Here is a 12,933-nt window from a genome sequence, read left to right as displayed (position 1 = left end):
TGCCAAAGTCTGCAATGGGCTGGGTTACACCATGCACATGATTTAAAAAGTGGACTTGGCATGGAGATTCTGTGATGTGCAGAAGACTGCTAATTGAGGAATATAAAAGCAGTGCCAGTAAGAAAAGAACCCTAACTACTACTTTTTCCACACATGGCATTCCACTAGTTTTAGAATTAATTTGTTAGCTTGAAGCATTCCACTTTCAGCTTTCAGTATTAGTTTAAATACTTAAATCTCCTGAAAATTATTAGCTTAGACCTAAATTGTGCACCTCATAAATGAAGCTAAAGTGTCACTGACATGAGTGGGATCTTTACCCAGTTACACACACACACACACACACACACACACACACACACACACACACGGATGTCTGCAATGATGTAGCAACACCAGCACTTAATATTGTTAAGACTTCAAAAGAGAATGTAGGAAGGCCAGCCAGTAATCACATATAGGTGTTACAATGTTTCTCCAAGATCTTACCTTTGAAAAAGAAAGAAAGAAAAGCTTCTCTGTGTGTCTTAACTGGTTTAGCTGTGAAGGGGGAAGGGAAAGCTTTCAAAACTTGAAATGAGTCCTAAGCAATACAGACACATCCTCAGTTTCGGAGACTGCTGGAAACAAGATCTTCAAGGTGTGAAATCCTCCTTGTCTTTCAGTAGGAGTTCACAATCAGATGCTGATGACAATAACCCTAGCTTTCAACTGTTACAACTATTATCAAAGGCAAGTAAAGGAGAGTAGGTGGCACCATGTGATACCAAAAGCTGCTCTGAAATCTTATTTGGAGTGTCCCTTCAATATAGGTAGGTTAATTGTTCTCTAATTGTTCTCCTATGAAAAGAGCAATAGCCCTGTGCCTCAGGGGAAGGAGCCTATGCCGTTTCCAGGCTCTCTAGTTTAATGCTGGTGTGGAATTTATAACACTCTTATTTTATCAGCAAAACTACATTTTGATTATTATGAGTTTTGCTGTTGTTTAGTCACTAAGGCAGGCATCCCCAAACTCGGCCCTCCAGATGTTTTAGGACTACAACTCCCATCATGCCTGACCACTGGTCCTGCTAGCTAGGGATGGTGGGAGTTGTAGTCCAAAAACAGCTGGAGACTCAAGTCTGGGAAAACCCTGGTTTAGTGGATCTCCAAGGTGGCAAGCCACTGCATGCAGGAGAATAAGGTTACCCATTTCATTTGAGGTTTCCTCCACCACACCCATTGGTAAGTGGATCGAGACCAAAAGGAAAGTTGAAAAAAGAGCTTGTTTGCACTGTTAAGTATACGATACACACTTCTGTTTGACCCAGTTCTCCGCATTTGTTTGGGGTGCTAGGACAACATACATGTGGTGTTCAAGCTGTGAGTGCTATTATTTATGTAGCCAAAACAGCCAAACTGCCTGTGTACTAGAGGGAGGTATCAGGTGTCTCAAGGGATCCCAGCATTTTGCAGAAGTACAAAACGTATTTATGAGGAAACCCTCCTATGGGTGGGAACCCCCAAACCAACTGAGTGCATACGGAACATGTTAAATGGCTAAAGAACGCTGGTTGACATGAGGGGTTGTAGGATGGAATATCTTGAAAAAGCACATGGCTGTGTAGAACAGTGGACATGAGTATTTCACACTGTTGTGGCTTGTTACAAATCCCACTTGCCTACTAACAGCTGGTTGTCAGGGTTTTGTTGTTTTATATATATTGGAAGTCATCCAGAGTGGCCAGTGCAACCCAGTCAAATGGGTGGGGTTCAAATAATAATAAAGTTGTTGCTGTTGTTGTTGTTGCACCCAAAAATGGAATCTATGGTAAAACTAACAGATTAAGGGGTGGAGCTATGCTTAGAAGCACATCTTGATTTTCATTGGTTCTCCCAAGGTTCTAGGAAGCAAATTAAGTGGACTGGGGCTTAGCTGAAAGGGGGCAAAACCTATAGCATCATTCAAGCACTAGAATCACCAAAGGGGGCTGCTTCTGCTTCTTCTTCTTCTTCTTCTTCTTCTTCTTCTTCTATCACTCGTAGCCAAGTAAGATTGTCTTCCATAAACACAGTTTCAACAATGAGTCCATAGGTAACTGTGGAGGCCAATTCAAGCACTGGAATCACCAGAGGCAGAGAAGATCTCAACGGATGTCCTCTCAATAGTATCTCCAACAAGACAATTTCATTTCTCTTGTTTTGATGAATGGCTGCCATTCACTCCTGAGGAAGTGCAGCACTTTGGAACCATGTTGCAGTAGAGGGAGTGAAATCCTGCCCACCGCACCTGACAATTAATGTGCATACTTGTTTGGAGCAGACTCATGAAACATTTGTTTAAAACATGCAGCCTCACTTGTTGAGCAAATAGAAAGCGTGATCATGCAAAATGCACAAGATGCTACGTACATAGCATTTCAGGACCAAACTAGGCATCACATGGCAGACACGTTAAAAAAAAAAAAGCCCCCACTGTTTTTGTTTTTATTTTAGTGACAAGGAGCTGCAGGAAGCTGCAGATTGAAGCAAACAGCAAAAGCAATAAAAAAATACCCCTCTTCAATTCTCTCTAGTTTGCAGTACTATGACACCATGTTATGTTCCATGTATCCATGTATAGATAGGTAGCCGTGTTGGTCTGCCATAGCCAAAACAAAATAAAAAAATTCCTTCCAGTAGCACCTTAAAGACCAACTAAGTTAGTTCTAGGTATGAGCTTTCGTGTGCATGCACAAGTTTGCATGCACACGAAAGCTCATACCTAGATGTACCATGTATGTTACTGGTCTGAATGATGCTGTAGAGATGCATAGCACAGTACAGACCTGGGAGATCCACTGCATGCCACAAATTTTTCCAGTTGGCGCATAACAACACTATTGAGATGAGATATCCCTGAAAACTGTTCAGCCTCAAATCAACTTCATGCAAATGGAATCAGTCCCAGAACCCAATTTAATTTCCTAAATGAAGCTTCAGTGAGTGGGGGCCAGTCACACAGTTTCACAGATGAATTAATTCTATGATGACTTCAATACAAACTTTGTATGTAAACAAGTGCATCTGTGGATAAGCAGGATGTGTTCATTTTTCTTAGTGTCACTGTTTTAGCTGCATCTTCCTCTCATTTGGTTACAGAAATACAAGCATGGCAGAGATAAACCAAAAGCACAATGAAGAAAATAGAGCACTTTTCAAACAGTTTTTAACCCACCTTTTCACTGCACTATTTTTTATTTCTTGCAGTCTGCTAACAGTTGTGATAAAACATCCTTTACTTCCTTATTAATATTTTTAAAGGCTAACACAGTTGTGCAATTAATAATTGTTGAGTTTTCTGTTTCTCATTCACCAGTAAGCAACAGTGCAACGCTATACATGCCTACTCAGAAGTAAGTCTCCTTGAGTTTAACCTGTATTACTTTCAGGTAAATGAGCACAGGATTGAAGCCTATGTGGGTTTCATTCAGAGAAGGATTCCTCTGTAAGTAGTTCTGGTGAAAGACACCTGCATGGTTATTAAATGACTTCCTTGATAGCCATTTTTAGTAATTAATCTCTGCTTAAAGTATCCCTCTGACTCCGTAAGTCCCACTGTGCACATCACTGAGCAAACCATGCATGGTCCCAAGACAATCAGTAAGAGGAAATGGGGAAGGTCCTATTGCACAAGAACATGGTTCTTCTGCCCCTCATTTTATCCTCACAACCACCCTATGAACTAGTCAGAGATTCTAACTTTCCCAAAGTGAGCTTCATAGCTAAGAAGAGATTTTCAGGCATACATGGTCAATATTGTTCTCATGTATAACTTGATTTCTCAGTTTGGATTTCACATTAAGTTTCCGTAATATTGAAATCAGGTGTTAGATCACCACAAGAGCAAACTGGGGTACGACTGAACTCTTATGTCAGGGATGTAAACAGAGCCATCTGCTTGGCCACCTGTGGCAGCAGGATGCTGGACTAGATGGGCCTGGTCTAGTAGGCCCAGTCTTGTGTTCTTCACCTCCGCTGTCATCATCCACCCTCTCAACTGACGCTCCTGAGGAGGGAAAATAGATCTGTCAGGAATGGTTCAAAGGAGGCATTGAACTTATAACCACATCATCCCCCCCCGAAAATCCCCCCAAAAGTACAACAACTCATCCACAGGTAGCATTGTTATCAATTTACAATGGAGTGGAAGGTTCGAAAGCTATGAAGGACTTGCTCACAAATTTATTGACAGCTGCACGAGTTATAGCTAGGAAGTAGAAGGGGCAAGGTGAATATAAAATGGAAGAATGGTATAAAGAGGGGTGGATTATAGCTATGAATGATAAATTAACATGTACTATTAAGGAATATGCAGGAGAAATGATTCTGAGGAGATATGGAAAGTATTTCTAGAATTTGTACTGTTAAAACAGAAAGGGGTCAAACCATCGCAAGAGGTGTTGACATTTTTGGAGGTTGGATAGTTACAGTGGAATGGTTTCGGGGGTGGGGTGCACATTTTTATTCTTATTTATTTATGATTATCCCTTCATGAAAATAAACAAAACAAAACAAAAGTACAAGAAGTCAGGAGCCGGTGCAGTGAATTTCCCTCCTACCAGAACCAATTGGGAAGAAATAGCAGGGGAAGTAAGAGAACTGGCATTAACCTTAATAAAAAAACAAACAAACAAACCTCTAAAATATGGTATGGTGGTTCCTCTATCATGAAGTCTCCTCTACCCACCTCAGTAGGATTGCTTTGCCTGATCAGATCAGCTTTGCACACGGAGGGTTTAAGAATTCAATTTGGCAGCCCCCAATATAAGCTTCCTTTTTTACTTTTCACCGGGCACAAAATGCTCAAAGAGGAGCAACCTGTGATTTTGCGGAACTCTTTTGGCTGTCTTGCCTTCTGTCTGGCAGAACAGAGGGCAAGGATGGCAGATGGTGCCTGACAAGGTTGTAACGGTTCACCTCAGACACTCAGAAGTGTGCCACCAGTCACCAAAGCAGATACTTAATTTAAATGTTTCAGGTTGTTAAACAATGTTAAATGACCCGGCGGTGTAGTATTCTATGAAAAAGAAAGCTAAATTGCTTGCTCTTGCCTTTTTTTTTAGGCAGACATTTATGCTTTCCCTGGGAGCCTTTATATGGTAGGCCCAACCCATACACAGATTAAATTAAGAATGCCTGGGTATAAATGGATTTTTAGTCCCAGTCCTGTTGATGGGGTTTGGCAGCTTTATCCTGAACATGTTTGCACGAAAGTAAGTCCCACTGACTTACTTGCTAGAAAATAGGCTTAGGGTTGGGCCCAAATGTATATTTCTTATTTAATTTGTACCTCTCCTTTTCTCTAAGAAGGCAGCACACACAGAGGTATCTCACTTTTGAGCTGAAGACATATGTGGTAAAAGGACCCAGTGTTCCCATTTTAGTTTCCTAGCTGTGCAGGGATTTGAACCTTGATATCCCTGTTCCAAGTCCCACACTATATCCATGCTCTTCTTTCCTTTTAATCCAGATTTACAGGTACCGATGTGGTGGCCAGGAACAGAACCAGTGTGTACAACAATCCACAAAACTATTGTGCAGTCCACCACATCTTATTCAGCTACTTATATTGTGAAAAGAAGTCCCAGAGTCATGTGCCTAGATATATGGGGAGGGAGGCAGGTTGGGGGGAGAGAGGCTTATCATAGAAAAAAAATGCTTTCGAATTCCCCTGTTTCTGAGGAAAACAAGTGAGAAAAGTATTGTTGCAGGGCTTTTCTTCATATCATTAGTTCCAACTATGCACCTGCAAGCTACTTTTATACAGCACAGCTGTTGTTGTTTTTTAGGGCTATATTTTTTTTTTAAAGTTCATAGAAGCTTTAAGAGGTTTGGAGGAAAGCACCGGTTTAAAATACGATGCAAGTTTTTAACTGTTCTTCTCAATTTAGTCTAGTCCTCAGAAATATCATGGTGGTATAAACCCTCTGCCCTTTCCAGAATCTGGGTGTAGATATTTGAGGATAACATGCAATGCTGTCAGATACATATTGCAAGCCACCAAGCCAAACGCAGCCCACCTACCATACAGTCTTATTTTTTAACAGGGAGGGAAAAAGCAACAGGTGGCCTGTTGAGACCCAGACGGTTGCAAAGGGCTTTGGAGTCTGGTGAAGACATGAGTGTCTATCAACCTGCTTTGTGTGTGTGCAGCCAGTCGGACTTCTATGGCTTAGGAAATGTGACACAGCAAGTTTACCACATGCAGAAAGGCCTCGTATTATGCCTGTTGCAACGCTGGCTACCTCTTCCCTCTTCCAATTATCAAAAGTTAGGGTACTGCCAGGATGCTGTCCATATGCTGCTAATGCCAATTTGTGTGTACATCTTCCAGGCACTCTTCCATGCTGATGCATTATAAGTAATCCAAGCAAAACTCCCCAGACAGTTACTAAGGTGCTTTTGTAGATGGTCAGACGTGGTTAATGGTGATTGAATGAATCCAGGAGATGTTACACAGATAGGAGCGTCTTGCTTCTTAGTAACAGTGAAGATGCCAATACGAGCAACAGACTCTGAAAGCATCCCAGGTCATATATAGAATAAATTCAAAGGAGAGGGTTAATTGTAAGAATGCAATTAAGGTGCATAGTGTTGTTGTTGTTGTTGATATAGCAGCTGAAGGGAGGACCGTGATGGGGCAGGGAGGTTTAACTATCTCCCTGCCATGGTTGAGGAAAAAAGTCCCTCTCCAGAGCTTCTATTTGCATTTCAAGGTGCACTTCCTTTGGTGTTCCTTGAGTTTTTAAAGAAGCATTCAAGTAGGGATTCATGTATCTCTAATGCAGCAAGATCCATAGGGTCCAGGAGAGTCAATGTCAGCACCTAGCATCCTGAGGAGCTGCCTGGGCCCAATTTCATCTTGGCAGGTCCCATCATTAATACTTTCCATGGGCACCCATTAAAAAAAATATCTGGCACATTACTCTGACTAATCTGGGTGGCTGGCCCACCATTTAAATTTCTCACTGTGCCCCTAAAGTTATGCAACATGTGGGGAATAAAATGGTGATTAGATTCAGCTAGTGCACCCAGGCACTTTCATTTGGTAGAAGGTCTAAAGAGGAATGCTGTGTTTCCCAAACTTGGGTCTCCAGCTCTTGTTGGACTACAACTCCCATCATCCACCCCAGCTAGCAGGAGCAGTGGTCATGGATGATGGGTTTTGTAGTCCAAAAACAGCTGGGGACCCAAGTTTGGGGAGCCCTGATCCACACAGAGAGAACACTGCAGGATCAGGATTCTAAACCTGCACAGGAAGCTTGTTGGAGTGGAAAAGGCTCCACTCTTCAGTCTTTTCCCTCAAACACAGGGATATGATACGATACAATACGATAATCTTTGTCATTGTCCCATACAGAATGATGAAATTGAAAAAATCTACACCAGACATTCAAAAACCAACAAGCCTGCTATCCCAGCTATCCCAGCCTGGTTAACCCCCTAAAAACTCTGATACCCCATAATTAAATACAATATACTCCCACAGAGACTACCTTACACTGTGTTTAAAACCAATATTGCATTGGTTAAAGCTGTTTCTCAGGCGGCTAGTCCTAGTCTTTATAACCCTGTACCTTCTTCCAGAAGGCAGAAGCTGAAAGAGATCATTTCTGGGGTGCGCACTATCCTGTGCTATCTCTGCAGCTTTCTTATGACACCTGGAAGCATAGATTTGATCCAAGGTGGGAAGAGTGCACCCAGTTATTCTCTCCGCAGTCTTTACAACCCTGGACAGCATTGTTTTTCCCCTGACCATGCAGCTCCCAAACCACACACAGAGACCATAAATTAATACACTTTCAACAGTACAATGGTAGAATGCCATCAACAGGTCCTTTGAGAGATTATTTTTCTGGATAATGAAGCGGGGAAGGGAATGCAAAAGTGGGAGAAGCACCAGAAATCACCCCCCACTCTCCCTCTCATCCCCAGTCATGTGCATATGAACAAACAGGGCTTCCTCACCCTGGTGCCGTCAAGATGTTTTAGACCAGAGGTGGAAAGCCACAGGGCTAGGGGCCAGATGTAGCCCTCCAGGCCTCTTTACCTCAGGGCTCTCTCCAGTCCCATCACAGTCCCTCCTTTGCACCCAGAGTGTTATCGCCTGGCAGGAATGGGTCCTTGAACTCCAGTAATGCCCCTTGCTTCTCTGGATGGAGGATGGAGAAGACATGGATGTAGAAACCAGCCTACTCAACAAAGGGAATAGTTGCACACATGACTCCTGCCCCTCAGAAGGTTGCCTGGAAGGGAATGAGGCCCTCAGGTGACTGGAAAATATTGGCTTTCCCTGTTTTAGACTACAGCTCCTATCATCCCTTGCCATTGGCAAGGCTGCCTGAAGCTAATGGCCACTGCGATCCATGCTGAGGGCACCACACTTAGACCTATGTAGAGAAAATGGCTGATTCCCCTCTTGTGTTGCCATATTCCCAAAAGTGAAAATCCGGACAAGGTTGTTGAGTTTTTATTTGTTTGTCAAAGTTGTTCAGCTTTTTTGGTGTGGGGCGGAGTGGTTGAGCTTGTTTTGGGAACATCTGCAATCTCCACCCCAAAATTAAGTTTGGGGGCTTTTTTGGGATTCAGCAGGGGGGAAAAACATGGCTGGATGGCATTTTTGGGCAGCCTGATTCCCAGATGTATCTGAGAAAACCTGGACATACGGCAGCCCTAGTTTATCTTCCCCCTATCCCAGTCATGGAGGACCTGTGGCCCTTCGCACACTGCAGTTGCCACCATTTCTGACTGTTGGCCATGCTTGCTGGAGGGCCTGCCTTTTTATTTCTGTTTCCTTCCCTGGCAAACATTTTCCTTGCTGCCTTTGTAATCCCCCCAATACGAATTCATTATTGGCATTATTAAAAGCAGAAATAAGTTCCCAAGGGTACTGCCTCTATTTGTGTTGCACTATTGACATCACAAGACTACATTCTCAGCTTCTCTTCTTCCTTCTTTTTGATTCCCCTCCCACAAGTCAGTTGTGCAGTTTGGATTGGTCCGAAGCAGGTGTATTTTCTGCTGTTTTAATCTAAGAACCTAAAATATAAAATAAAATTGTAAAACGGGGGGGGGGGAGGGGAGCGAGAGTGAGCATGCACAAGCAACAAATGTGACATTTACGAAATTAGGCTGTATTGCCACAATGTCGCATCTGGGATTTTCGGCTTTGTTTTGCTTTTAAAATCCAATTAGTTTTAACTGTGGTTACTATACTGGTCCTAATTCAGTCCCAAGAGAACTATTGCATCAGATAAGAATGTAATGCAATTACCACAAAGAGTGCTTCTATAGGACGCTTGACATCAATGGTCTTCTTCCCCCAAGAGCAGAAAAAGGAAGGAGATCTAGATTTGTGAGCGAAAAAAGAACATGCACATTCTGAATCCCACTGATTTCAATGAGTGAAGTACCTGCTTAATTTCCCCCTCACTGAAATCAATGAGAATTCTAAAAAAAAAACCCACAACATTTTTGGCTGAATTGTGTTCATAGTGAACAGCACATTTCAGTGCTGCAAATTGAAACATTGTGCTAGTCTTCCTAATCCATTCCTAATTCATTACATATTGTGCTTGCTCATGAGGCACACAGAGTAACCTTGGGCCAGTCACTGACTCTCAGCTTGACCTATCTCACAGTGAGATATATATATAAAGGTAAAGGTACCCCTGACCGTTAGGTCCAGTCATGGACGACTCTGGAGCTGCGCGCTCATCTCGCTCTATAGGCTGAAGGAGCCGGCGTTTGTCTGCAGACAGCTTCCGGGTCATGTGGCCAGCATGACTAAGCCGCTTCTAGCGAAATCAGAGCAGTGCACAGAAACGCCGTTTACCTTCCCGCCGGAGCGGTACCCATTTATCTACTTGCACTTTGACGCGCTTTCGAACTACTAGGTGGGCAGGAGCTGGGACCAAAGAACGGGAGCTCACCCTGTCGCGGTGATTTGAACCGCCAACCTTCTGGTTGGCAAGCCCTAGGCTCTGTGGTTTAGACCACGTACCATATATATACACACACACACACACACACACACACACACACACCAGTATTAACCTACCTATCTATCTATCTATCTATCTATCTATCTATCTATCTATCTACCTATCAGCACAACTTCTTAATCTACAGTGTTGTGGTTTCCTGTTCACTATGGGCACAACCCACAACATCAGAGATGTCATTGAATCCAGTGGAAATTATTTAAGTTGATGAATAACATGTTATAATCAGACTAGACACATTTACAAGGAAGTAAGCCCCACTGAAGGCAATGGGGCTGACTTCCAAGTAAAACTGCATGGGATTTTGGTGGTGTTGCACTCTTTTTGTCATTCATGATCTTTCATTTGTTTCGGTTTAGCCTTGACCTGCTTTGAGTAAGTGTTTGAAAGTCAGAGACTTACACTTTAAAAATAAATAAACAAAACTGAATTTCAAGAACACCAGAACTGAGGTGTCAGCTTGTTTTTTCGGACAGGTTCTTTGTGCCTTTAATAGCAAGCCATAATATCCAGTCATGGAGACAAATTGATAGGGAAACATTCACCTGCTTAATTTCTGATTGTCAGGCTGCTGTTAAAAGAACAGAGAAACAGATGGCGCCCCTAAGCCTGGGGGGGAGGTGTTCAAGTGTTGTTCTCCTGCCCCGAATTGGCAAGACTCATTTGGCAACAAGAAACTCAGCTTTAGTTTCATTGGTCCAGTGCTGTGCAATACTCTGCCAATAGGGATTCAGCAGAGGCGCCTTCTGTTTTCCATTTCAGCAGGTTTATGCCCGCCATCAAGAATACACCTTTCCACAATAGCTACCTGATTTCTGATTTTAGCTTTTTGATTACAGTATAGGGTTTTTAAAAAAATGTACAATTACTATAGCAGTGAATAAATATTTTTTAAATAAATAAATAAATAAATAGAAACAGGAATCTCTGATCCCAGAGACAATCGTGAAAAAGACAGCCACAGTATGTCAGGAGTCCGGGTTCCCGGCTTGATAACACAGTAAGCATAGCTAATTAAAAAAGTGGATTTATTGCAAAAACAAACAGATAGCTCCAGGCGGCTCTAACAAAGCCTTCGGCACCATTACTCAAGATGACCCTTCTGAAGCCTCCTTCAATATCTACAGAAGATATTGAACTTTCGCTTCTTATGTTTTGCTCCCTATCTTGCAGCCCTCCCATTTGCTGAGTCCTCAGACTGAGGGGGTCAGCTCCCACCTCTTCCCCATTCTCTGAGAGGCTGTCTCTTAACTCTTAACTCTTTCCCATCCTGTTTGTGCTTCCGGCAAGCTTTGACTGCAATCTAGCTTGCTCTCCGCTACTGTCTTATCAGCTTGCACGCCAAGGTCAGGAGGAGCCGGAGTATGCAGCTGTCGGCTCTCCCCTGTCTAACATCAAAGCAGCCTCTCTGTTCCTGGCTGCTTTCTGCAGTTGGCTGCAAAACTTTGCTTGGAGCTGGCTCATTCCTGACACAGTATTTGCTAACTGCTATAGTGGACCCCACCTTCTACCCCTTATCATTATCCCTAGTACCTTTGCCTTTGTGTGGCAAACACTGAGTTAAATGGGGCTTTTTCACAGGTACTGATGTCTGTCTTGCAAGCTGTCATAGAATCGTGGAGTTCGAAGGGACTCAAAGGTTCTTCTAGTCTATTCCTGCAATGCAGGAATCTCAGCTAAAGCTCCATGGCAGATGGCCACCCAAACTCTGCTGAAAAACCTCCAAGGAAGGAGAGTCACCTGACCTCCTTCCAGCTGCTGTTGCATGCTGGGACTGAAAGGGAGAGGGGCAAGGCAGTGGCAAGTTTAAGGTAAAGGGACCCCAGACCATTAGGTCCAGTTGTGACCGACTCTGGGGTTGTGGCGCTCATCTCGCTTTATTGGCCGAGGGAGCCAGCGTACAGCTTCCAGGTCATGTGCCCAGCATGACTAAGCCGCTTCTGGCAAACCAGAGCAGTGCACGGAAACACCGTTTACCTTCCCACCGGAGCAGTACCTATTTATCTACTTGCACTTTGACGTGCTTTTGAACTGCTAGGTTGGCAGGAGCAGGGACCGAGCAACGGGAGCTCACCCCGTCGCAGGGATTCGAACCGCCGACCTTCTGATCAGCAAGTCCTAGGCTCTGTGGTTTAACCCACAGCGCCACCTGCGGGCCAACGGAGCCAATCTAGTGTTCTTGCCTGTGTGTTTGCACCGCAGCAACCTCCCACCACCTTGCTCTTCCCCCTTTCTGTTCCAGTATGCAACAGATTCAGCCAGAGGGAGGTTGGGTGAGCGCCACAGCCCCACCATGCTACATCAACCACCACTGTGCACATTGTGTTGTGTTTATTATCACTCGGGGTTGCAGCCAAAAGTAGTCATACTCAGAGTAGACCCATTTGAATTAATAGCTATGACTAACTTGGGTCCATTAAGTTCGCTCTGTGTCCTCTGTGTATGACTAATGCTGGATTCAACCTTTACTTTCTGCGTGCTTGCTTTTTCTGAATGAACACAGAAGTGCACTTACAGAATGAACTCACCCGTCATTTCAAACTGCACCGCCTAACATGTTTCCATCGTTGAACCCCAGAAGCAAAACAAACCAGCAACTGTAATCCATGCGTGGGGAAATTAAACATATGTTAATTCCCATTTGTTACCTCTGTAGTTCATACTAAAGATAGTTCCTGCCTTTGAGAACATAGGTTTTGTTCATCGGGAAAAAAGCCCTGCCCTTTCAGTAAAAGAAAGCAGTGTAGGGGAGGGAGAGAACTCAATGACAGATGAATATTTGAGAGAGAGAAGTTGTTGGGTATTTATTAGTGTGAGTATTTGTGGTTCACCCAATGGAAAACACGTTGCATTAAGTTGGCAGGTTTCACTTGTGCCACCGCCTTGCTAAATGGCGATAGAGCCCTGC

The sequence above is a fragment of the Podarcis erhardii genome, assembly GCF_964252035.2.
Source record: "Podarcis erhardii genome assembly, chromosome: 4".
NCBI lineage: Eukaryota > Metazoa > Chordata > Lepidosauria > Squamata > Lacertidae > Podarcis > Podarcis erhardii.
The sequence above is the reverse complement of the archived record's forward strand: the minus strand, read 5'-3'. Positions refer to the sequence as shown.